This window comes from Mus caroli, unplaced genomic scaffold (assembly GCF_978045245.1).
Source record: "Mus caroli unplaced genomic scaffold, Mus_caroli_1 scaffold_16, whole genome shotgun sequence".
NCBI classification, from domain to species: domain Eukaryota; kingdom Metazoa; phylum Chordata; class Mammalia; order Rodentia; family Muridae; genus Mus; species Mus caroli.
Window position 1 is genome coordinate 34,422,023 of NW_028227271.1, and position 25,430 is coordinate 34,447,452.

Consider the following 25,430-nt stretch of genomic DNA (forward strand, 5'->3'; position numbering starts at 1 on the left):
TTCATAAAACCTATAAGTCTTAGGGATTTCTTAAATGTGTAGACAAGAAAGAAAGTTAAAAGAATTTATCTGTCAATGCTTGCTTTCTCGAGTATCATGGGATATGGTTAGTCCATTAAGTAACATGGAGACAGGAAGAGGTAACACATAACAAACAGGAGCATATAAGCAGCTGAAAATGCTGCAACATAGTATAAGATGCTGATGCAGAAGTATGGGTGAGGATTTGAAAATGAATTTAGTCCATTTTAAGAGGTTTTGCCTTTGTCTCAAGACAAAAATCTTGTACTCACAGAGCATCTTTAAAACAGCAACACTTTATTCATTTAATGGCAAGGAGCTTCTGAAAATAGGATGCAATATGGAAAGGCAGGATACAAAAAAAAAAAAACAGGATAAATAGATAAAAATCAGACTTATCTTCAGTGATAAATAATATTACCAACAAGGTAGGCTCTAGAATCACCCACCGAAGCCTAAGTGCATGTATTTATGGGGTTGCATAGATTACCTTAATAGAAGTAGGAAGACCCACTCTAAGTCTGGGTGACATTACTCTATAGGCTAGACTCATGGAGTATAGAAAAAGAAGAAAGTAAGCAGAGTTCTACATCAATGCCCCTCCCCTCTTGACTATGAATGCCCTGTGACCAGCTGCCTGTAGCTATTGTCATACTTTTCCCAGGATGATAGACAGCACTCTGCAACAGCAAGCCAAAATAAACCCTTACTCTTTGGGCTGTTTGGTCAGGTATTTTGATTCAGCAATGAGGATAGTAACTAATTCATGCAATACATTAATTAGCTTCTGCTAATAGAAGCAGAAAAGCTTGAGATACCCTAGACATTGGAGAAGGAAAGCAAGATTTTTATGTAAGTGAGTCCTGGATTTTCTGGAAATAGAGGTCAAACTGATAGAGTCTCACTTCTCATGTGAAGAAAACATTTTTTTCAGAGGACGCTGTATTTGTTTCAGAAGTTTCAAATAGTGTGAGAAATCAATAAGAAGCAAGTTTTTTTATACTAGTAGTTATTTAATAAATTCCAGTGACATATAAATTACACAAACTGTAGGTACACAAAATAAAGCCCCTTGCCAACAATAGATATCCACCACCTCAGAATCTTCTGTTTGGTGGCATTTTTTTTCCTTCTGTGTACAGCCATGTTTCAGATAATACTCATGGTGTTGATTATTCTGATGTCTAGATACAGGAGCCAGAGGCAAGAGGATAAACCCAAGAAGCAAGTTTGTTGTTTCCCTGTTCCTTGCTAATAGGCATCAATTGCATTGTGATGCTGGCACATGGAGTTTCTAGGTGTTATAAAGAAAAAAAATCACACCCCACCCCCCTAAAATACATCAATGACTCTTGTAACTCAATGTGATATTGTAGTTGCAAATGGGTCTTAAAAGTTTAATTCATGTTATAGAAGGTTCTTGAGGTGAACTCTCATCCAGTATGGTTGATGTCACCACATGATGAAATTGGAAAGCAGATTTGAAGTGAAAACCATGTTTAGATATTAAAAGAAGAAATACATATGTGTGTAAGATAAAGATTTATGGGTCATATTGATACTCTGACCTCTTCCTTATGGATCTAACTTGGTAGGAAAATGAATTTCTGCTATTTAAATCATTAGTCTATTTATACTAAAGAGTCTCCCCCCCCCCCAAAAAAAAAGGTACACTTGGTACTACATTATAAGAAAGCTTAGTTTAGTTTGGCTAATTTATGATGCTAAGGTGAATGGGTAGTAAATTTTTGAATAGTTTTCTTGGGGCCATTTGAGTTAAAGCATTTTATGTTTCATTATTAAAATGACCCACCTCACTGATCACAGCCAGATGTATACAGAAGGTAAAGGTTTAGAGGAAGTTGCATATTTAAAAAAAGGCAAAGCTTCTGGGACTTTTATATCTGATCCAGTACCTTATAATGTAATTCAAGATAGCCTTCAATTCGCCACCCTCTAGCTTCAGCCTCCAAAATGCTCCAATTACAGGATGCATATGCTGCACTCAGTATTTCTCACAAGTCATTTTACAGAGACCATAACAGGTCCTGACTCAGCATACAAGAGGAACAAAGGAAAGGAAGGATGAAATGCTTCTCCTTATCATGTCTCCTCCCACATCAAACCAATGCCTTTCCTGTTAAGACAGAATTCTGGATTGTAGACATATTCTTAAGGCCATCTTTACTGTATATGTTGAAAATAATTGATATTCTACACACAGTAGGATGACATATTTGAAGCATGCTAAATGGATATAAGAGCTGGAATGGTAAAAAGCCCAGAAAGAGTTTATTACAACAGTTATCATGTTATGGCTTAGCACCAGTTGTTGTTGTTGTTGTTGTTGATGTTGATTTGTGACCACTGAGCTACCATTTTCTTGCATCGTAGAAGATCAAAGGCATCATGTTAAGTGCTAGCAATGACAGATTTGAGTTAACAGGAAAGTGGTGAGTTGGGCATAGTCAGTCTCAATAAAATGCTTACTTTTTGTATAGTGGAACTTTCCATGAGTTTTAACTCATTTTTTTTTTTTTGGTCTGGGATAAATGTCTCCCACTGAGATTTAAGGCCATAGCCTCAGGTAATTTGTTTCATCTTCCTATGTGTGGATGTCCCTAACTCAGGACTTCAAAGAAAGGTAATGGTTTAAGGAATGTGTGATTACTGTCAGATCAGTCTTTTAAAATATCATCAGCATACTATTTGAGTTCTGTTTTTTGAACTTCCCAAACTTGACATCATTCCTAAGCAATAGTAAATTATTGAGAGTATTTAAGCAAAGTATAATATGGTAAGAATTTCATTTATGTTACCATAGGTTGGACAGACCTGATGATCGAAATCACTAGAAACAGATAAACCCACTGACATTACTCTGGTCTTCCTTTTATTTATTTTATAAATGTTCCCACTTTAAAAATATTCCATTTATATTTTAAATATTGATCAAATACTTTTTATATTTTCTTGGCATCTCAAGAGATATGATGACTAAAATGTAAAGTTATTACCACTATGATAACTCATTCTGAAGTTCTAGTACTTGGAAGGCTGAGAGAGGATAGTTGCCATAAATTCGAAGCTGCTCTTGGCTATCATATGCATTCCAGGCCAATGTGGGCCACAAACTAAGTCCATCTCACTAAGAAAGAATGAATCAAGAGAGAGGTAAAATGAGGAAGTGTTAGTTGCTGTCAATGACAGATTTGGAGTAGTAAGAGGAAAATGGTGGGTGGGCAGGAAAAGACCAAAGTTATAATTCATACCTACTGTTCTAGAAGATGAAGAAAATGAATAAATTTGACTGTATGTGTAAGCCACAAAGAGAACAAGAGAAATCAGCCTACTTAGAGCTACTATTATATAAGTCCTCATTAACAAGGTAATATTCAGCAAAATAAAGTAGAACCAGGAAGAATCCACAAGCAACATGAAGGACTATTTTAGGCAGTAGGGATGGAGAACAATATAAAAGGAGAGGAAGAAAAGAAAGAAAGGAATAAAGAAAGAAAGGAAGGAAGGAAGGAAGGAAGGAAGGAAGGAAGAAAGAAAGAAAGAAAGAAAGAAAGAAAGAAAGAAAGAAAGAAAGAAAGAAAGAAAGAAAGAAAGAAAGAAAGAAAGAAAGAGGGAGGGAGGGAGGGAGGGAATAACAGAGAGAGAGAGAGAGAGAGAGAGAGAGAGAGAGAGAGAGAGAGAGAGGGATAGAGAGAAATATTAAAGAGTAAATTTAGTTTCTATATTCTCCCCAAGAACTGTAGTTTAAGAAAATGCCAGCACCAGTCAAAAGAATCTATTTTCTGAGTTCTTGGTCAAAAGATTCCAAAAAAAAAAATCCTATAAAACTAATATAGATTATTTTATTGCCCTTGATTGCCTTCCAGAAGTTGAAGATACATCCCATTACTGAAGATACCATATAATTTGAATACAGGACTTGGAAGATTTGAGCAAAAATTGACCTGAAAGTTTTCTCCATGTGGACTAGATTTCAGAACCAGAAGGTTTGTGCAAGCTGCAAGCTGCTAAGGGAGAAAAAGTAATAAATTGTCTATACAGACAAAATATTTTTTAATAACAATGACCAGCTTGGTAAGATATCACTAAAGGTACAATAGTGGAACTTATATCTCGGCAGTAACCAGTAGCTGTCAAATTTGATTTGAGACCCACTTAATGGGATGGAAATATTGCCTGTCACACAAACCTACTGAGGTCATGGGTCTTAGAGGATAACCTCTTATTGCCATTTTCCTAAACAAATATAGTATAATAACTAGCTGCATCCCAAATGTGCATCCTTATATCTACATCAATATGGTCATCACCCCTAATTAAAGAAGCTTTTGCAGCTGAAGGAGATCATTACAGAAAGTCACAACTCCTCAAAATGCAAAGAACAACTAACAGAGGATTGTTCAGTCCCAACGGATTTATCTACAACAAAACTCCTGTGTTCAAGACTCAGGAAACGTCTCAGAAAAAAAAGTGCAAAACGATCATAACCAGAGGACCAGTAACTTGGCTCTGAGATTTTACCTGTATTACCTATAATAGGGATACTTCCCCTATAATATCTTAACAACATAGTTGCCTAAAAAGTTGATCAATTTCAATGCCAGTTTTCATCCCAGTGTAGATGGGGGAAATTTCTCAAGACCTCACACTTAGAGGAAGAGCAGTAGGTAATTACACTTATTAAAAGTGGAAGAATCAGTCTTCCCCAGGGATGAATAATTTAACTGGATAACCTGTACCAAGTTTTCATCCCTAGAAAAATATACACATAAACACTGACCGGAGTCAGCAGGTTGTGCATGTATATATATATATATATATATATATATATATATATATATATATATATGCATATATATATATATGCATAAAAACAATGTTTTAAGAAGAAGGAGCTGTGAATTTGAGAAGGGTCAGAAAGGAAATTTGGAGATGGGAGGTGGTACAAAGGTAAAGAGAGGAGAAAATTATGTAATTATATTGTAAGTACATTTAAAAAAAAAACAACAAGTATAAAGGCTCTAAGGCAAGAACATGCTTACTTTTGTTGAGGATTTAAGAATTGTGTGTAACTAGATTGTACATCAAGGAGAGGGAAAGTAGATTCATCTAGAAAATTACAGATAGTGAGAAGAAGAAAGAAGATCCTATAGGAACTTAAAACCTTTGGGTGAAACATGGTGCATAATATTGCTTCAGTTTCATTACCTTAAGGTTCCCAGTTTCATCACTGCCTGAATGATGGGAAGTTGTTGACTTGAGCTATGACATGGCAAGAATCGTCTTAGGAAGAGCCAAAGGGGCCAGAGTCAAGACAGAGAGTGAGCAGGTGTGGTGAGAGTAAAGTCCATGAACTCAAGCAGAAAGTCAACTGGGCAGCTCAGTGTCCCCAGTGGCCATGTTGAAGGGAAATCCAGGTGCAGAGGTATCTCTTTGCACCTGCCCTAATACATCTTAATTGTTTTCAGTTCATCTACATAATCCAGTTGATGCTGTACTCATGTGCATGCTACCCCAAGATGACAGCATTAAAGGACTGAGGAGAAGCTTTACCTTGTGTGCAGATGTTGACCCCATTTGCAAGTGCCCCTTCCTGAGGTCACTGACAGCTAATCTGAAATCTCTGCAGGTGTCAAGAAGCCATCTGCTTTTCCTGGCTCCTGATGAGGAGGTGGGGCTTCATAGCTTCACCAGTGAGACAGTATGATGTCCCTTTCAGCATCGAGAAATAATGGGAGTAAGTGAAATTGATGGTTATGAAATAATTTTGGATCCAGACACTGCCATTGCCTTGAGCTGAAAACTGGGATAAACTCTTTGCACACAGGAACTGCTCTCCTGCTTATGAAACTCTGAACCTATCACTCTCTTATATAGTTAGGGAGGAACAAACCAAAGAAATTTGCCCAATACCACAAAAAGTAGGCTCTTGACCTCAGACTATCCCCAGATACACTTTACTCTGGCCACAGAGGTAGAGTACATTTCTAAGGATTTCCCATTTATCATCATTGCACAGTGGAAACATCCCTCTACTTACTTTGGGCTCTCTAGCTAGTTATTTCCAGGAGCTAAGTGAGTCTGTGAATTTCTTATTTAATTCTCAGCATATCTTGAATATTTTAAAAGCAAATAGAATAGCTGGACAGAGACTCAAACCTGTGACTAATAATTGCTCATTTGCTTTGAATCTTACAGTGCAAAGTCCTTGTAGACAGCAGTAAAGGTCTCAGGATCACTGAGTACAGATTTATTTTGGTATGAAGATTTCAAAGTAGCATCATGTGACAGGAGAATATTTTAGTTTGAAGTTTTGAGTAGCTTCATGAAAGTCTAGAAAAAGGGGTTTTCTCTTCTGAACACTTGACCATAATTTGTGAGGCTCCTTAGCATTGTCAAAAATAAGTGTTTCGGAGCCATGTGGGGAATTTTTGACTCCCCAAGTCCCACCTCTGTCATATAAAGGGTCTTTTTTGTGTGTGCCTGCTTTCAGTCAATCAATCAATCAATCAATCAATAAACTAAAGAAGGTGAAGCAGGTTTAAAATTTTGTTTTATTTGACAAAGGAACATCCAGTCAAGCTGTAAATTATGATTAGTGAGACATTTCACACATACCCACACAAATACACATATACCCTTAAACAAATTTCCTATATGCTCATGAATGCTCAAGTCAATATGAGATCACCATATGGGCATGCACCATACCACCAATTTGTGAAGTATTTTTCTGTTGTCTAGTGAAGAAAGTAAACTTCTGTGGTACACACACACACACACACACACACACACACAGAGAGAGAGAGAGAGAGAGAGAGAGAGAGAGAGAGAGAGAGAGAGAGAGAGAGAGAGAGAGAGAGAGACTCACATATTCCTATCAGGTTATAGACCATCGAAATCTGAAGCCAAGTTTATGTTCTGGTTTTCTTTTCAACTTTCTGGTGCTTTAACTATGCTCAACAAACCACTCAAAGACCTCTAGAGTTTGCATGCATAGTCTGCATCATACTCTTCCTTTCAAAACCATGCCTTAAGTTTGTTTCATTCTGTTTTTCCTTCTCACAATGACACAACTTTAATTCAGGATTCATGGCTTAAATAGAAAGAAAGTAGTTTCACAGCTTAAATGGGAAGAAAGTAGTTTCAGAAAAATAGAAGGCTAAAATAACAAGAACATACAAACTAGTGACAAAAATGGTCCTGCTTCAAACCTGTCAGCTGATACCCAAATCATCTTTCATGAAGGAGATACACTGGCCAAATTTGACTGGTTGGAGCTTTAGGCTGCAATAGCTTAGGTGTCCTCTACTGTCTATACTGGTTTGAGTTGTGTGCTTCTGGAGGATCAGGGCTTTGTGTAGATGTCTCCTTTGCCCTCCCTCCACATATATTTTCATGCAAGTAATGTTGATTTTAAAAAATAAAACTGATTCAGTTACTCTACCTGACACCCATCCTCAGGTAAATATATGTTTCATTCAATGTAGTGATTTGTGAATACATGGAATTGCTGATTCATGGCCTTGGCAGACATATATGTGTCTATAAATAGATGATTATTCTCTCCTGGCTGCTCGAATTCAGAAATCTGCCTGCCTCTGGCTCCCAAGTGCTGGAATTAAAGGCATGCACCACCACTGCCCAGTGGTTTGCACTTTTTTATTTTTATTAGATATTCTCTTTATTTACATTTCAAATATAGCCCCTTTGCTAGTTTCCCCTCCCAAAATCCTATCTCCTCCCCCCTCCACCTACTCCCCAATCCACTCACTCCCATTCTTAGCCCTGGCATTCCCCTATACTGTGGCATACAACCTTCACAGAACCTAGGGCCTCTCCTCTCATTGATGACTGACTAGTAAAGGAGCAGGGGTTCACTGATGGGAGTTCATACCCATTAGAAGATGAACACTAAAGCCTCCTAGTGGAAATGTGGCATATATATATATATATATATATATATGCATAAAGGTCCATTCAGATGAATAAAATCATTTGGACCACCTGGCTTGTACCCACATCCACCACACACATTCATTTGCAAAGTCTCTGATTCCATTTTGAGTTGTCTTTTCTACTTCCACTCAACAGTAGGATGCCCTCTGATGTCCCTCATCTGGACTGTCATGGTACCTCCCTGACTATTCTCCCATTTTCTGTCTCACCATGTGCTGCATTCCATTTTATACATAATAGTCAGGCTGTGCTTCTTAACATATAGATCAAATGGTGGTGATCTTCAGCTAAAACTACTAGTGTCTTCCTGTTACAAGTCAAATACAATTCAAGCCATCTGCCTCAAACTAGAAAGACATTTGTGATAGAGGTGGGAACATACTGTCGGGCTGCAGAGCACCTTACGTAGTCATGGCAGGCATTGCATCCCACCTCCCTTCTTGGGCACCTTTTTAAAAATAGATTTCACTCCTCAATCTATACTTCATCATTCCAAATGTTGCCATTATTTCTGCAGCTAAGTCTGTGAGGGGAAGGACAAGATTCAGCTCTGCAAATCTCAATTCAAGAACCACTTTGCTGGCAAGTTTTCTCATTTAGAATTTATTAAGTAGAACTCATCCTCCTCTTCTTTACTTCAGCCAACACTTTACTCAGCATGCTTTTAACACCCAAGTCCAAATATCTAAATATTTGTCGTTTGAGACAAAAAACAAAACAAAACAAATGATTTATATGTTAAAATGCAAAAGCATATACAAGCATATAATAGAATCCCTGTTGATGCTCTTGTTCAGTTTTATCCACCATTGGCTGACATAGTTCACAGCATGTAGTCTCTACTTATGTAAAGGAGAGAAAGGTATTGTGGATGGAAGGAAGGGTGGTGAGTGAATGGAAGAGTTAGGCGGAAAGTACAGATAGAAGAACAGTTAGGTGAGCCTTTAAGTTAATCACACTCATCTTTCCTTTGTAATTGAGCCACATATTAAATAATTTCCAGGATTTCTGTGTGATAATCAGGTCATACACAGTGAAATGCTCTGAACACAACACCAATTAAGGCATGCTAGTAGCTCTCCGTTGACCACCTCTCCAACCATGCTCAAATCATTTTGATTGTGGCTTATCTCCTAGCTCGAATTCCCTCTTCTCCTGCCAACACCTGCTCTCAATATCTTCAACTACATCCTTGCTTACTGTCAAAGTTTTTCTACTACTATTCACAGTACTCCATTGACCCAATTTGTAAGATACATACCCTCTTTCTATGTTACTATGAGATTCTATGTGTCTCTTGTGACTGTGAGAGATCAAGACACAACTCTGATGCCATTGCTTTGTAAAATCTGCCTTCTGATCTGGTGATGCACTTCCCAAGGCACATGTGGTCTTGTACACCACGGCACCAGCACTTAGCAAGATAGCTGTCATGGATTAAATACTCTATGAGACAGGAGGTAGTGGTTAAACAGTGGCAGCACGATTAAATGCAGATTATCATCACCCCAGGAACTGTATTCTCCATGATTGTGTTGTACCTAGTGTAGTAAAAATAGTGGGCATGCACATGCATGACATGAATGTTATACCTTTAGATAGGTGGCTATTATTACTCTCTAGAGTATCATTTTATCTGTGCCCTTGTGATCCAGTCAGCCTACAAACACAGGTATCCTGTTCATCAGGAAAAGCCACCAGGAGTTAAATAGAGACATCTTCTTCCTGGGCAAGAGAGAGGTCCTTAATTTAGTCTGACAATTTCTTTTAAGTAGCCAAAGTGAATTGGAAACCTTTCCTTGAGACATTCATTGGCAAATACAGTTTGGATTAGTTTAATAACAGAATGTCAACTGACTTGCAAACAAAACAGTGAGCCATGCCTCTTCTTCCTTACAAATGAAGTCACCCTGAAGAGGCCAGCCTCAGCTCTCACTAATATGCATTCTCACAGTGTTGACAGCAGCCAGGGAACTGCGTTAAACTACAGGCTTGGCATGTACAGTCTTTTAAAAAGACTGACCCTGACTTTTCCCATCTGAAAACACTGAAAGGAATTGCACCAACTAGGATTGCTTTCTAAATCAGGTAGAGGAGAGGGGACAAGCAGAAACAGGAAGTGCTAATAATGGTGGAAATCTGTTTAAGGTCAATCAATAGGGAATGCTTGTCATAGATTTAAAAGGAACTGATAATAGGGTGGGAAACTTGGCTAACCTAGGAAGGCCTCACATGTGAAGGAAGAATGGTGTATTTGTCTATATGCTACAGAGGTCAACAAGAATATCCTTAATAAAAGACCAGTCCGCTCTTCCGGCCAGAAAAGCACCGTGGCAGCTGGGGCGCAGGGTCGGCTGACACTCGCCAGATACCCACAACACCCGCCACAGGATCTTAAGACTTCTGGTGAGTGGAGCACAGCTTCTGCTCCAATCCAATTGCACTTGGGACCTGAGACTGCATTAGTTAGGGAAGCAGAAAAAACGGCCTGAGTAGGGCCACAGGCCTCATCCTGCTGGATCAGTGCCGGGATAGCTGGAGCGCAGGGTTGCCTGACACCCACCAGCTACCCACGACCCCCGCCGCAGGATTTTGGGACTGCTGGTGAGTGGAACACAGCTTCTGCTCCAGTCCAATCACGCGGGACCTGAGACTGCTCTGGTTGGGGAGAGAGAAATCGGCCTACATAGGGCCACAAGCCTCTTCTGGCCAGAAAAGCACCTGGGCAGCTGGGGCGCAGGGTCAGCTGACACTCGCCAGCTACCCACAACACCCACCACAGGATCTTAAGACTTCTGGTGAGTGGAGCACAGCTTCTGCTCCAATCCAATTGCACTCGGGACCTGAGACTGCATTAGTTAGGGAAGCAGAAACCGGCCTGAGTAGGGCCACAGGCCTCATCCGGCTGGACCAGCACCGGGGTACCATCAGCTACCCACGACCCCTGCCGCAGGATTTTGAGACTGCTGGTGAGTGGAACACAGCTCTGCGCCAATCTTTAAACAGTGACGACTATAACAACTAACCCCAGAGATTACCAGATGGCGAAAGGTAAATGTAATAATCTTACTAACAGAAACCAAGACCACTCACCGTCATCAGAACCCAGCACCCCCACTTCGCCCAGTCCAGGGCACCCCAACACACCGGAAAAGCTAGACACGGATCTAAAAGCATATCTCCTGATGATGGTAGAGGACTTCAAGAAGGACTTTAATAACACACTTAAAGAAATACAGGAGAACACTGCTAAACAGGTAGAAGACAATAAAGAGGAAGCACAAAAATCCCTTAAAGAATTGCATGAGAACACTGCTAAAGAGTTACAAATCCTTAAAGAAAAACAGGATAACATAATCAAACAGGTAGAAGTCCTTACAGAAAAACAGGAAAACACATCCAAACAGATGATGGAAATCAACAAAACTATACTAGACCTAAAAAGGGAAGTAGACACAATAAAGAAAACCCAAAATGAGGCAACACTGGAGATAGAAACCCTAGGAAAGAAATCTGGAACCATAGATACGAGCATCAGCAACAGAATACAAGAGATGGAAGAGAGAATCTCAGGTGCAGAAGATTCCATAGAGAACATGGGCACAACAATCAAGGAAAATGTAAAATGCAAAAAGATCCTAACTCAAAACATCCAAGAAATACAGGACACAATGAGAAGACCAAACCTACGGATAATAGGAGTGGATGAGAATGAAGATTTTCAACTCAAAGGACCAGCAAACATCTTCAACAAAATTATAGAAGAAAACTTCCCAAATCTAAAGAAAGAGATGCCCATGAACATACAAGAAGCCTACAGAACTCCAAATAGACTGGACCAGAAAAGAAATACCTCCCGACACATAATAATCAGAACAACAAATGCTCTAAATAAAGATAGAATACTGAAAGCAGTAAGAGAAAAAGGCCAAGTAACATATAAAGGCAAGCCTATCAGAATTACACCAGATTTTTCACCAGAGACTATGAAAGCCAGAAGATCCTGGACGGATGTTATACAGACACTAAAAGAACACAAATTCCAGCCCAGGCTACTATACCCAGCCAAACTCTCAATTAACATAGATGGAGAAACCAAAGTATTCCACGACAAAACCAAATTCACACATTATCTTTCCACGAATCCAGCCCTTCAAAGGATAATAACAGAAAAAAATCAATACAAGGACAGGAACCACGCCCTAGAAACAACAAGAAGGTAATCCCTCAACAAACCTAAAAGAAGACAGCCACAAGAACAAAATGCCAACTTTAACAACAAAAATAACAGGAAACAACAATTACTTTTCCTTAATATCTCTTAATATCAATGGACTCAACTCCCCGATAAAAAGACATAGACTAACAAACTGGCTACACAAACAAGACCCAACATTTTGCTGCTTACAGGAAACTCATCTCAGAGAAAAGGATAGACACTACCTCAGAATGAAAGGCTGGAAAACAATTTTCCAAGCAAATGGCATGAAGAAACAAGCTGGAGTAGCCATTCTAATATCTGATAAGATTGACTTCCAACCCAAAGTCATTAAAAAAGACAGGGAGGGACACTTCATACCCATCAAAGGTAAAATCCTCCAAGAGGAACTATCAATCCTGAATATCTATGCTCCAAATACAAAGGCAGCTACATTCATTAAAGAAACTTTAGTAAATCTCAAAGCACACATTGCACCTCATACAATAATAGTGGGAGACTTCAACACACCACTTTCACCAATGGACAGTTCATGGAAACAGAAACTAAACAGCGACACAGAGAAACTAAGAGAAATTATGAATCAAATGGATCTGGCAGATATCTACAGAACATTCTATCCTAAAACAAAAGGATATACCTTCTTCTCAGCACCTCATGGTACCTTCTCCAAAACTGACCACATAATTGGTCACAAAACAGGCCTCAACAGATACAAAAATATTGAAATTGTCCCATGCATCCTATCAGATCACCATGGACTAAGGCTGATCTTCAATAACAAAATAAATAATAGAAAGCCAACCTTCACGTGGAAAATGAACAACACTCTTCTCAATGATACCTTGGTCAAGGAAGGAATAAAGAAAGAAATTAAGGACTTTTTAGAGTTCAATGAAAATGAAGCCACAACATACCCAAACTTATGGGACACAATGAAAGCATTTCTAAGAGGAAAACTCATAGCTCTGAGTGCCTCCAAAAGGAAACTAGAGAGAGCACACATTAGCAGCTTGACAACACACCTAAAAGCACTAGAACAAAAGGAAGCAAATTCACCCAAGAGGAGTAGACAGCAGGAAATAATCAAACTCAGGGGTGAAATCAACCAAGTGGAAACAAGAAAAACTATTCAAAGAATCAACCAATCAAGGAGCTGGTTCTTTGAGAAAATCAACAAGATAGATAAACCCTTAGCCAGACTCACTAGAGGGCATAGGGAAAGCATCCTAATTAACAAAATCAGAAATGAAAAAGGAGACATAACAACAGATCCTGAAGACATCCAAAACACCATCAGATCCTTCTACCAAAGGCTATACTCAACAAAACTGGAGAACCTGGATGAAATGGAGAAGTTCCTAGACAGATACCAGGTACCAAAGTTGAATCAAGATCAGGTTAATGATCTAAACAGCCCTATATCCCCCAAAGAAATAGAAGCAGTCATTAATAGTCTCCCAACTAAAAAAAGCCCAGGACCAGATGGGTTTAGTGCAGAGTTCTATCAGACCTTCAAAGAAGATCTAATCCCAGTTCTTCACAAACTATTCCACAAAATAGAAACAGAAGGTACTCTACCCAACTCATTCTATGAAGCCACAATTACTCTGATACCTAAACCACAAAAAGACCCAACAAAGATAGAAAACTTCAGACCAATATCCCTTATGAATATTGATGCAAAAATCCTCAATAAAGTTCTTGCTAACCGAATCCAAGAACACATCAAAACAATCATCCATCCTGACCAAGTAGGTTTCATCCCAGGGATGCAGGGATGGTTCAATATATGGAAATCCATCAACGTAATCCAGTATATAAACAAACTCAAAGACAAAAACCACATGGTCACATCGTTAGATGCGGAAAAAGCATTTGACAAGATCCAACACCCATTCATGATAAAAGTCTTGGAAATATCAGGAATTCAAGGCCCATACCTAAACATGATAAAACCAATCTACAGCAAACCAGTAGCCAACATCAAAGTAAATGGTCAGAAGCTTGAAGCAATCCCTCTAAAATCAGGGACTAGACAAGGCTGTCCACTTTCTCCATACCTATTCAACATTGTACTTGAAGTCCTAGCCAGAGCAATTCGACAACAAAAGGAGATCAAAGGGATACAAATTGGAAAAGATGAAGTCAAAATATCACTTTTTGCAGATGATATGATAGTATATATAAGTGACCCTAAAAATTCCACCAGAGAACTCCTAAACCTGATAAACAGCTTCGGTGAAGTAGCTGGATATAAAATTAACTCAAACAAATCAATGGCCTTTCTCTACACAAAGAATAAACAGGCTGAGAACGAAATTAGGGAAACAACACCCTTCTCAATAGTCACAAATAATATAAAATATCTTGGCGTGACTCTAACTAAGGAAGTGAAAGATCTGTATAATAAAAACTTCAAGTCTCTGAAGAAAGAAATTATAGAAGATCTCAGAAGATGGAAAGATCTCCCATGCTCATGGATTGGCAGGATCAACATTGTAAAAATGGCTATCTTGCCAAAAGCAATCTACAGTTTCAATGCAATCCCCATCAAAATTCCAAATCAATTTTTCAACGAATTAGAAAGTGCAATCTGCAAATTCATCTGGAATAACAAAAAACCTAGGATAGCAAAAACTCTTCTCAAGGATAAAAGAAACTCTGGTGGAATCACCATGCCGGACCTAAAGCTCTACTACAGAGCAATTGTGATAAAAACTGCATGGTACTGGTATAGTGACAGACAAATAGACCAATGGAATAGAATTGAAGACCCAGAAATGAAGCCACACACCTATGGTCACTTGATCTTCGACAAGGGACCTAAAAACATCCAGTGGAAGAAAGACAGCATTTTCAACAAATGGTGCTGGCACAACTGGTTGTTAACATGTAGAAGAATGCGAATCGATCCATTCCTATCTCCTTGTACTAAGGTCAAGTCTAAGTGGATCAAGGAACTTCACATAAAACCAGAGACACTGAAACTTATAGAGGAGAAAGTGGGGAAAAGCCTTGAAGATATGGGCACAGGGGAAAAATTCCTGAATAGAACAGTAATGGCTTGTGCTGTAAGATCGAGAATTGACAAGTGGGACCTCATGAAACTACAAAGCTTCTGCAAGGCTAAAGACACCATCAATAAGACAAAAAAACCACCAACAGATTGGGAAAGGATCTTCACCTATCCTAAATCAGATAAGGGACTAATATCCAATATATATAAAGAACTCAAGAAGGTGGACTCCAGAAAGTCAAATAACCCCATTAAAAAATGGGGCTCAGAACTGAACAAAGAATTCTCACCTGAGGAATACCGAATGGCAGAGAAGCACCTGAAAAAATGTTCAACATCCTTAATCATCAGGGAAATGCAAATCAAAACAACCCTGAGATTCCACCTCACACCAGTCAGAATGGCTAAGATCAAAAATTCAGGTGACAGCAGATGCTGGCGAGGATGTGGAGAAAGAGGAACACTCCTCCATTGTTGGTGGGATTGCAAGCTTGTACAACCACTCTGGAAATCAGTCTGGCGGTTCCTCAGAAAATTGGACATAGTACTACCGGAGGATCCAGCAATACCTCTCCTGGGCATATATCCAGAAGATGTCCCAACCGGTAAAAAGGACACATGCTCCACTATGTTCATAGCAGCCCTATTTATAATAGCCAGAAGCTGGAAAGAACCCAGATGTCCCTCAACAGAGGAATGGATACAGAAATTATGGTACATTTACACAATGGAGTACTACTCAGCTATTAAAAAGAATGAATTTATGAAATTCCTAGCCAAATGGATGGACCTGGAGGGCATCATCTTGAGTGAAATAACACAATCACAAAAGAACTCACACAATATGTATTCACTGATAGGTGGATATTAGCCCAAAACTTAGGATACCCAAGATATAAGATACAATTTGCTAAACGCATGAAACTCAAGAAGAATGAAGACCAAAGTGTGGACACTGTGCACCTTCTTAGAATTGGGAACAAAACACCTAGGGAAGGAGTTACATAGACAAAGTTCGTAGCTGTGATGAAAGGATGGACCATTTAGAGACTGCTGTATCCAGGGATCCATCCCATAATCAGCTTCTAAACGCTGACACCATTGCATACACTAGCAAGATTTTGCTGAAAGGACCCAAATATAGCTGTCTCTTGTGAGATGATGCCGGGGCCTAGCAAATACAGGAGTGGATGTTCACAGTCAGCTATTGGATGTATCACAGGGCTCCCAATGGAGAAGCTAGAGAAAGTACCCAAGGAGCTAAAGGGATCTGCAACCCTATTGTTGGAACAACATGATGTACTAACCAGAACCCCGGAGCTCTTGTCTCTAGCTGCATATGTATCGAAAGATGGCCTAGTCGGCCATCAATGGAAAGAGAGTCCCATTGGACTTGCAAACTTTATATGCCCCAATATAGGGGAATGCTAGGGCCAAAAGAATGGGAATGGGTGGGTAGGGAAGTGGGGGGCGCTATGGGGGACTTTTGGGTTAGCATTGGAAATGTAATTGAGGAAAATATGTAATAAAAATATTAAAAATAAAAAAAATTCCTAGCGGAACTTACTGAGAGTGGGGCAGCCATGTGAATTTCTTTTTCTTTCCTTTCAAAAACAGAACAGCTCACTCGCTGTGGCCTGTTCTACTTAGAGACGTCTAACAGACTCTTTTCTACTATTTGAATGAGAACCTACCTTCAGGGATTTTAATGATTAAATATGAGAGTGCATTTGCAGGGTATCATGCAAGCTTGATGGCAGGGCACAAACACAGGCTGTTAGTCTCACAGAGTGTGCCTCTCTTGTCCTGGGTAGTCGCTGCCATCTGAAATGATAAATTGCAAAGGTGGCAACTCTCTTCCCTCTCAGTCCACTAGAGTGAACTTTTCACAAACCTAGGGGAGGTCATTTACCTCACTCTCATCCTTGATAAGTGGAGTCCATAGAATGTTCTGGTGTTTTAAATAATGGAGCCTGTCCCTCTGCCCCTTCTTCCCCTCACTGTCCTTCCCTTCCTTTCTCCCTCCTCTTGCTGGGGGTTAACTCAGAGCTTCTTATAACCAGGTCAAAACCAAAACTCGGATCCTTAACCTCACCCTGGAAATTCTAGGCATTTTTCTTTAAGAGATCTCGGTGTGACAGTTGGGAAGGAACAGTAGCTTTGATCCTCGAGATGATGTCTTATGTTTGGTATAACAGGTTTTGGATGATCCCTAATCCTATCCATCTGGTTACCAAAGTACAAAGTCATTGTGTTATCTGCATGCTCTTCCCAGGATTCGAAGGTGCTTCTGAAAATCCAGGACATGAGTTTCATACTGTCCTGCTTCTTCCTGAGCAGAGAGTAGATTTTTGCAAAGTAGTACAAGGTTTATAAATCTTCTTACATCACATAACAATTGCAGATCCCTTCCTGATGAATGTCTTTCCTATCATATTAGTGATTGGTTTTATGAACAAATGTCACAGAGATGCATTATCACATGACCACCTTTCAAATTGCATTAGTGCAAATGAATGAAAAGTGTATCAATGGACGACAAAATTGCTGATTCGACATAAAGATATAATGAGGTGATTATTAACATTCGGATGGTATCAGTTTTCTGGCTCTTTATGTAAGGTTATGTGTCATGGCAGATGCAGAGTGTAGTTAGGGTGTAGCTGTTTCAGGAATTAGTGAGCTCTCCTCTTACTTTCATCTTGGTGATGGCTGTATCCTTTGGAAGAGGGCATTCCTTCTAGCCGTGTCATTGCAGCTGCCCAGATAGTCTGCAGATTTCTCAAGTATACAAGCCATAAATAGAGTTTCTGAATTGTTAACTGTTAGGTAAGAAACTGAAATGTTTTGCCCCCCCCAAAAAAAAAGACCAGTCCAATTTGGATTGGCTAAAAATTTCTTAAATTATCTTTATTAGGGTGATACAGAAGTATATATCAGAATGTAAAAGTGGGTCCACTTTGTCTCCATAGAAAACAGTTGTTCAAAAATATTGCTTAAACTTCTTTTCCAAACAAAACAAGATCATATGATTTCCTTGTTCCTCCACACTAAACACCATCATAGAGTCTCAGCTAGCATTGAGGAGCAAACCACCTGAAGACTCCAAGATGTAAGAAGATGCTCTGGCTTAGAATCTAGGTTGGAAAAGCAGAAGTATGGTGGGGCAACTGGTATCTCCTAACCTAATAAAAGAAGCTTCCAGATACCAAGTTGACCTGTTGCTGATTCACTAACTTGAAAGAGCTCCGGTTATTCCATCTGACACATTCATCCTGAAAATGAGTTATTCTAATACCACTTCCAAAACAATGGACTGGTAGCCCCTAAAATAATAAAGTGCTCCCTCTGTATTATGGCCGTAGCTCCCTCTGCGCACAGCAACATTTCAGAGATCAAACACAAAGAAAACACTGACTTAATGTGTATCTTGTAGTTAAAAAGAAAGCCACCTAATTTAATAATGAATAATGAATCAGGTGTCAAAATTATGTGACAAAAGTTTGAAAGAAGAAATGAAAGTGCTTTAGAGGGCGTTTATACATTCTCAGGGCTGGAGAGATTGCTCAGTAGTTAAAACTCATCTTGCAGATGATCCAAGTTTATTTCCCAGCACTGATACCAGGTACCTCACAAGAGCCTCATAACTGCAATTTTAGAGTAAGAAACTGTACTATTAACTATGTATCTAAAAATATCTGTAACACATGTCATTCGGTACATAAATATAATTGTATATATTAAATGAAATTTTTCCATCTGGAAATTAGACATCAGAAGCATGATCTAAATTAAGGAAATAAATTAGTGTGTGTGTGTGTGTGTGTGTGTGTGTGTGTGTGTGTATACATATGCATCTCTATATATAGAAAGAGATATATCAGTACTTTTAAAATAATGTGAAAAGGAAGAAAGACAATCTTCAGATGGACAGAAAATATCTCAAAGCTCTATCTAGCAGATTATATTTAAGAGATCTAAATGATTCACTAAATTCAATAGTTTAAAATAAGAAATAGATGAGTTTGGGCATATTTAAGATAGTATGGCTCTAAGTCATGAATGTGGGGATGGCAGTTGAAGGGATGACAGCAGATATTATGGAGTGTAATAATCAGAATGCTTAGTATACATGTATAAAATTATGAAAGAACAAACTCAAAAGTTAAAATTGATAACAAACAGAAATCTGACTGAGAGAATACACAAATAATAGTATGTGAAAGGAATTATTCAGAGGCATTATCCATCAAAGAGAGGCACAGTAAAACAACTATGTTACATCACTATGTAATGTCAAAATCGGTGAGATTAATAAAGAAAAAATATGACAACCCAAATAGTCCCAATGAAGAAAATAAATAATTTAAACAGAGTTGTTAGAAATGTACAGTGAATTGTAGAACTTATTGTAAAATGAATCAAAATGATCCTACATCCATACAATTGCTTATTTGGTGATTTACCAAATAGGATAGAGGACAAACACATTTTCACATGTGCCCAAACATTCACAAGATCTATATGTGTAATAGCCCCAGACTAGAATTACCCTGGATGACCTTCAACAGATAAGTCATTAACAATCTGGTACACATACACCACGGAGTACTACCTAGCAATAAAAAGGTACAAGCAACAATTTGGAAGATTCTCTGAGGACTTATTCTGTGTGTAAAGTGGTGATTCTAAAAGGCTTTATTCTGTATTATTTTGTGTACATAATATTTTAAAATGACACTTCAGAAAGGGATGGGAAATTAGTGATTATTATTCTGTTTATTAGCCATATGGGATGTTGGTATAAAGTCACTCTGCCTAGTACTTACCTGCAAAGAACCTGAGAAATACAGTTAATCTACCAAGAGGTGGAGTGAACCTACTGATCAAATAATATGTTCTACCTCAAAATGGAGGGTCCCTGACATAAATAGAAAACTGTCCATCCTTCGAACAGACAATAAAATTCAAAGAAATAAAATAAATATATTGATGTTATCTGCTGTCTTGAGGCCCATTGTCAACTTAATGGTATGAGTTTGAATGTGAATTTAATTGTTTTTTGCAGGGCTGGTGAGATGGCCTGGTGGGTAATGTTAATTACTGCCAAGTCTGACAATCTAAATTCAATCCCTGGGATCCACATGATGGAAGGAAAGAACAAGTTGTCCTCTGACCTCCACATGTATACATGTGCAAATGTCTTCCTTCACACAAACACACAAAAGTAAACAACTATCTTTTTTTTTCTCTTCTAGACATTAGTTGGTTGTAAATTTTATTCACTTTATTTATTTAGGCACTATGCATTGAATATGTTGAATGTGTGTGTGTGTGTGTAGCTTTGATGGTAAATTGTATCTTCAACAATAAATTAGGTCATCTATTCTCTTTAAAACCTTGTCCAATCACATATGGCCTACACACATGGTAAAACATCACTGCAGAACTGTGGTTCCCAATCTGGATGGCATTAGAAATGACTAGGACATTTTTGACCATCTCTAGTTTAAAGAGGATGACTACTGTATCATGGATGTAAGGTAGGATAGCTTTTAATTCCTCTACCATATAAGCGAAGAGTACCTGGATTAACTACTAGCAGTAAGAAAACTGATCACCTTCAGTGTATGGGAAATAAAGATTGGTCCATGGACTCATGAGTTCACATAGGACAAACAGTGATGGTACATCCTGTTACATGATCACTGATGCCAACATGATAAGCAGAGTGAGCTCCCACAATGCCTGTAGCATAGGTGATCCTGTTCACCTCCCTGAAAATTAGGCTTTTCACCTCTGAAGTAAGAGTTAGAGCAGCTCACATGCATGCATTGACTGTTAATGGGGCTGTAATGGGATGTTAAAATGGTACTCTTCATGCTTCATGGAGCATGAACTCAACAGATGCTACATTCCAAATTGAGTTGGAAACAGAATACCTTAGACAAACGACAGAGGACGTTTGTGTCACACATGAGGATGAAGAAAGTGAAGGTGTCACCCAGATGGACTCTGCACTGGGGTTTTAAAAGGTTCTTGGGGATGATCTGATTTCAGATGGTCCTAGCCTGACTAGTGACAACCTTCGTTTTTGACCTTCTTTTGTTTCTTCACTACAACACTGTGTAATCCAGGCTATTTGGCCTATAAGTTTTGAGGGATTCTCTAGTTTCGTTCTCCCATCTCCCCATAGGAAGAACAGGGATTGCAGACCTGCACTTCTGCTCTCAGATTTATGTGGCTTCTGGAGACTTGAGCTCAGGTCTTTACACATACATCTTATGTGTTTTACTCTATGCTCTATGCTCCCTTGCCTAGATTTGCTGGTTTGATATATATCTGTACAGTTGATGAAGACATAACATGCAAGTTGGACCTATCCTAAGAAAATGAGAGTAACTTCAGATTGCAATTACAGAGTCACAATAGTATTTCTAGGAGTCTACAAAATGCAGATGGATTAAGGATGATATCAAGTTGGGTAGCAGCCTGTGGCCCTTTCTAAGAGAATGATTTAGGGAGATAAAGATCAGCACCTATAACTGTGGGATGTTTTTGTTAGGGTGGAGCCTTGAGATATTCAAGAAGACACAAACAAGGAAGTACCCCGTGTGAATAGCAATAGTACTTCACCCAGGAGCTTCCAGGGTCTTAGCAAAACACTTCATCTGAAAGAGCAAGGCAGTCTCTTTATGAGGAACAAAAACCTCAGGACAACACCAAAGTAGACCTTGTTTGTTTGCCTAGCCCCTTCTCACTGGCCCCTGCTTGGTGAGATCAAAGTATTTTATGAGTTTGGATCAAGACATGCCAAGTAGGAAACATTCTACACCTCTAGTACTGCATTCCAACACTGTACATCTTCTCAGGCAGTCAGCCTAATATGTGACAGTGAGCACATGGGTACATCAATAATGCTGCTGGTACAAAGCTATTTTCACACTTCACTTCATTTGTGGACAAAACTCAGAGTCAGAAAAAGAAAAATAAGAAAAAGAAAAACCTAACTTGAACAAAAGCTGAAAATAACTCAACTTCCTGTCTCCAGAGATTAGACATTGGAGTCTGAGTGAACCCCAGTAAGAGTTCAGCTTTTCACAACTTCCTGTCAGTGATCTGGGCATCTTTATCTTCTAACCACAAACTCTGCTTGAATTTGTCATTTAAAAGAGGTGAGGAAGTCAGGAAAGCTGAGTTTCCATCCAAAGGCAAAGCAAAAATACTGGCATTAAAATGGGTTTTAAAAGTAATGATGAGGAGCTAAAATAAAGTTGTTTTAGCAGATTCAACATCTGTCTGATCCCAGATGTAAAGGGAAATTATTTCTGGCACCCCTGTCTCATTTCTGTGGCTTTTAGTCTCGTTAGCACTCACTTTGTGCCAAGTGCCTTGTTCACACCTAGTGGACAACTACATGCCTCAGTGATTGTGTTGATGTTGATGCTGATGGCAGGGACATTTGCAAAGTCCTAATTTCTTGGCTAATAATGTTAAAAGTGAACATCATTTGGAAAAACTACATTTAAAATTTATTTGCATGTAAAAAGAGCAAGCATCCATGCATCATCAATTTTTCATCTCATTAGAATTATCTGAAAACCAAGTGGTTGAATGAAGAGGATTTCATCTTTGCATCACTAAGGGGAAAGCCAGCTAGGAGGCACTGTAGGACCCTAAGGAATACACTATGTCCTCTAATAGCTACAGTTTAGTTATAACTCTCAGATTGATTATAACATTTCAAGGTTTAAAGCAACAGAGATTCTGGAGTTACATGAGTCGGACTCTATAGACTACCAAGTCAACAAAAGCTTAGCAAGTGCATGGGACACTGGTCAATTGGGTGATTTGGATAAGGCATTTTATGTGACCAAAATGACATGGAGTAAGTCACCTATTTACATGTAGTTCCATATTCCTGGAGTACCCAAACATTCTCACACAGAACACTCAAGAGTGTCATTTCCTGTGACCTATTGACAGCAGAAAACCTGTGGACTCAGATGTCCCAATTGGATCATGGATGCCCCTTGGCTGAAATTTCTACTTACTGATTTCTTCCCACACAATACTTGCTAAGAATCCATGATCTGCCAATCCCAAACTTCAAGAAGTTGTCTCTCCCCTTCTCCAATGGTAGGACTTTACTGTATTTTTATACCATTTTTGAGGTGCTTCTGAAACTGGTGGGGTGCACCATAAGCAATGACATCTTTCAAGAAAACAAAGTTGAAGCTTCTATTTATGAAATCGGGAGTGTTTACATGCTTTCCTCCTTAATGGCAGGAGCCTGTGGACCATGGGCATAGATATGTGTTTTCAACGTTGTATATCATAAAATTAAGATCACAAACGGCTAGGAAAGTTTTCCAAATGATAGGTAACACTTTGTAAATAGGACAAAATGCAAACTCTCCTAGCTCCAACAAGTCTCATCAGTCAAAGTCTGACAGCACATAGATTTTGGCAAAATTTCATATCTTGAATATACAAGTCCAAGATTCAAATCTAGAAGGCACCAGTCACCCTCTACCTTCATTTGATACTTTGCTGATGCTTTGAAATTTGTTTCTAACTTTGAAAAGCAATAATTTTCATACTTACAAGAGAATTCATAAAGGACAATTGAAATCCCAGCTCAAGCAATGCATTTAGATTTAAAAAACAAAGTTAAGATCTTTTCCCAATCTGTTGGTTGCTATCTTGTCCTATTGACAGTGTACTTAAACTTACAGAAGCTTTGCAATTTTATGAGGTCACATTTGTTAATTTTTTATCTCAGAGCATGAGCTATTGGTGTTCTGTCCAGGAAATTTCCCCCTGTGCCCATGTGCTCGAGGCTTTTCCACACGTGTGTATGTGGTTTTATGTGGAGGTCCTTGATCCACTTGGACTTGAGCTTTGTACAAGGAGATAAGAATGGTTTAATTTGCATTCTTCTACATGCTAACTTCTAGTTGAACCAGCATCATTTGTTGAAAATGCTGTCTTTTTCCACTGGATGGTTTTAGCTCCTTTGTCAAAGACCAAGTGACCATAGATTTGTGGGTTCATTTCTGGGTATTCAATTATATTCCATTGAACAACCTGCCTGTCACTGTAACAATATCAGGCAGTTTTTTTTTCACAATTTATCTGTAGTACAGCTTGAGGAAAAAACAGCAACCAACAGATTGGGAAAAGATCTTTAACAATGCTACATCCAATAGAGGGCTATTATCTAATATATACAAAGAACTCAAGAAGTTAGAGTCCAGAGAACCAAATAACCCAATCAAAAGATGTGATACAGAGCTAAGCAAAGAATTCTGAACTGAGGAGTCTCTAATGGCTGAGAAGCACCCAAAGAAATGTACAACATCCTTAGTCATCAGGGAAATGCAAATCAAAACAAACCTGAGATCCCACCTCACACCAGTCAGAATGGCTAAGATCCAAAACTCAGGTGACAGTAGATGCTGGTGAGGATGTGGAGAAAGAGGAACACTCCTCCATTGCTGGTGGAATTGCAAGCTGGTCCATCCACCCTGGAAATCAGTTTGGTGGTTCCTCAAAAAATTGGACATAGTACTACCTGAGGACCCAGCTATACCACTTCTAGGCATATACCCAGAAGATGCTCTAACATGTAATAAGTACACATGCTCCACGATGTTCATAACAGTCACATCTATAATAGCCAGAAGCTGGAAATAACCCAGATGTCCCTCAACAGAGGGATGGATACAGAAAATGTGGTATATTTACACAGTGGGGTAGTACGCAGCTATTAAAAACAATGACTTCATGAAATTCTTGGGCAAATGGATGGAACTAGAAAATATCATCCTGACTGAGGTAACCTGATCACAAAAGAATACACATGGGATACATTCACTGATAAGTGAATATAAGCACAGAATCTCAGAATACCGAAGATACAATTTACAGACCACGTGAAGCTCAAGAAAAAGGAAGACCAAAGTGGAGCTATTTCGGTCCTTCTTAGAAAGGCAAACAATATACCCATGGGAAGAGATACAGAGACAAAGTGTGGAGGGGAGACTGAAGGAAAGGACATCTGTAGACTGCCCCTCCTAGGGATCCATCCCATATACAGTCACTAAATTCAGACACTATTGTGGATGCCAAAAAGTGCTTGCTGGCAGGAGCTTGAAATAGCTGTCTCCTGAGAGACTCTAACAGTGC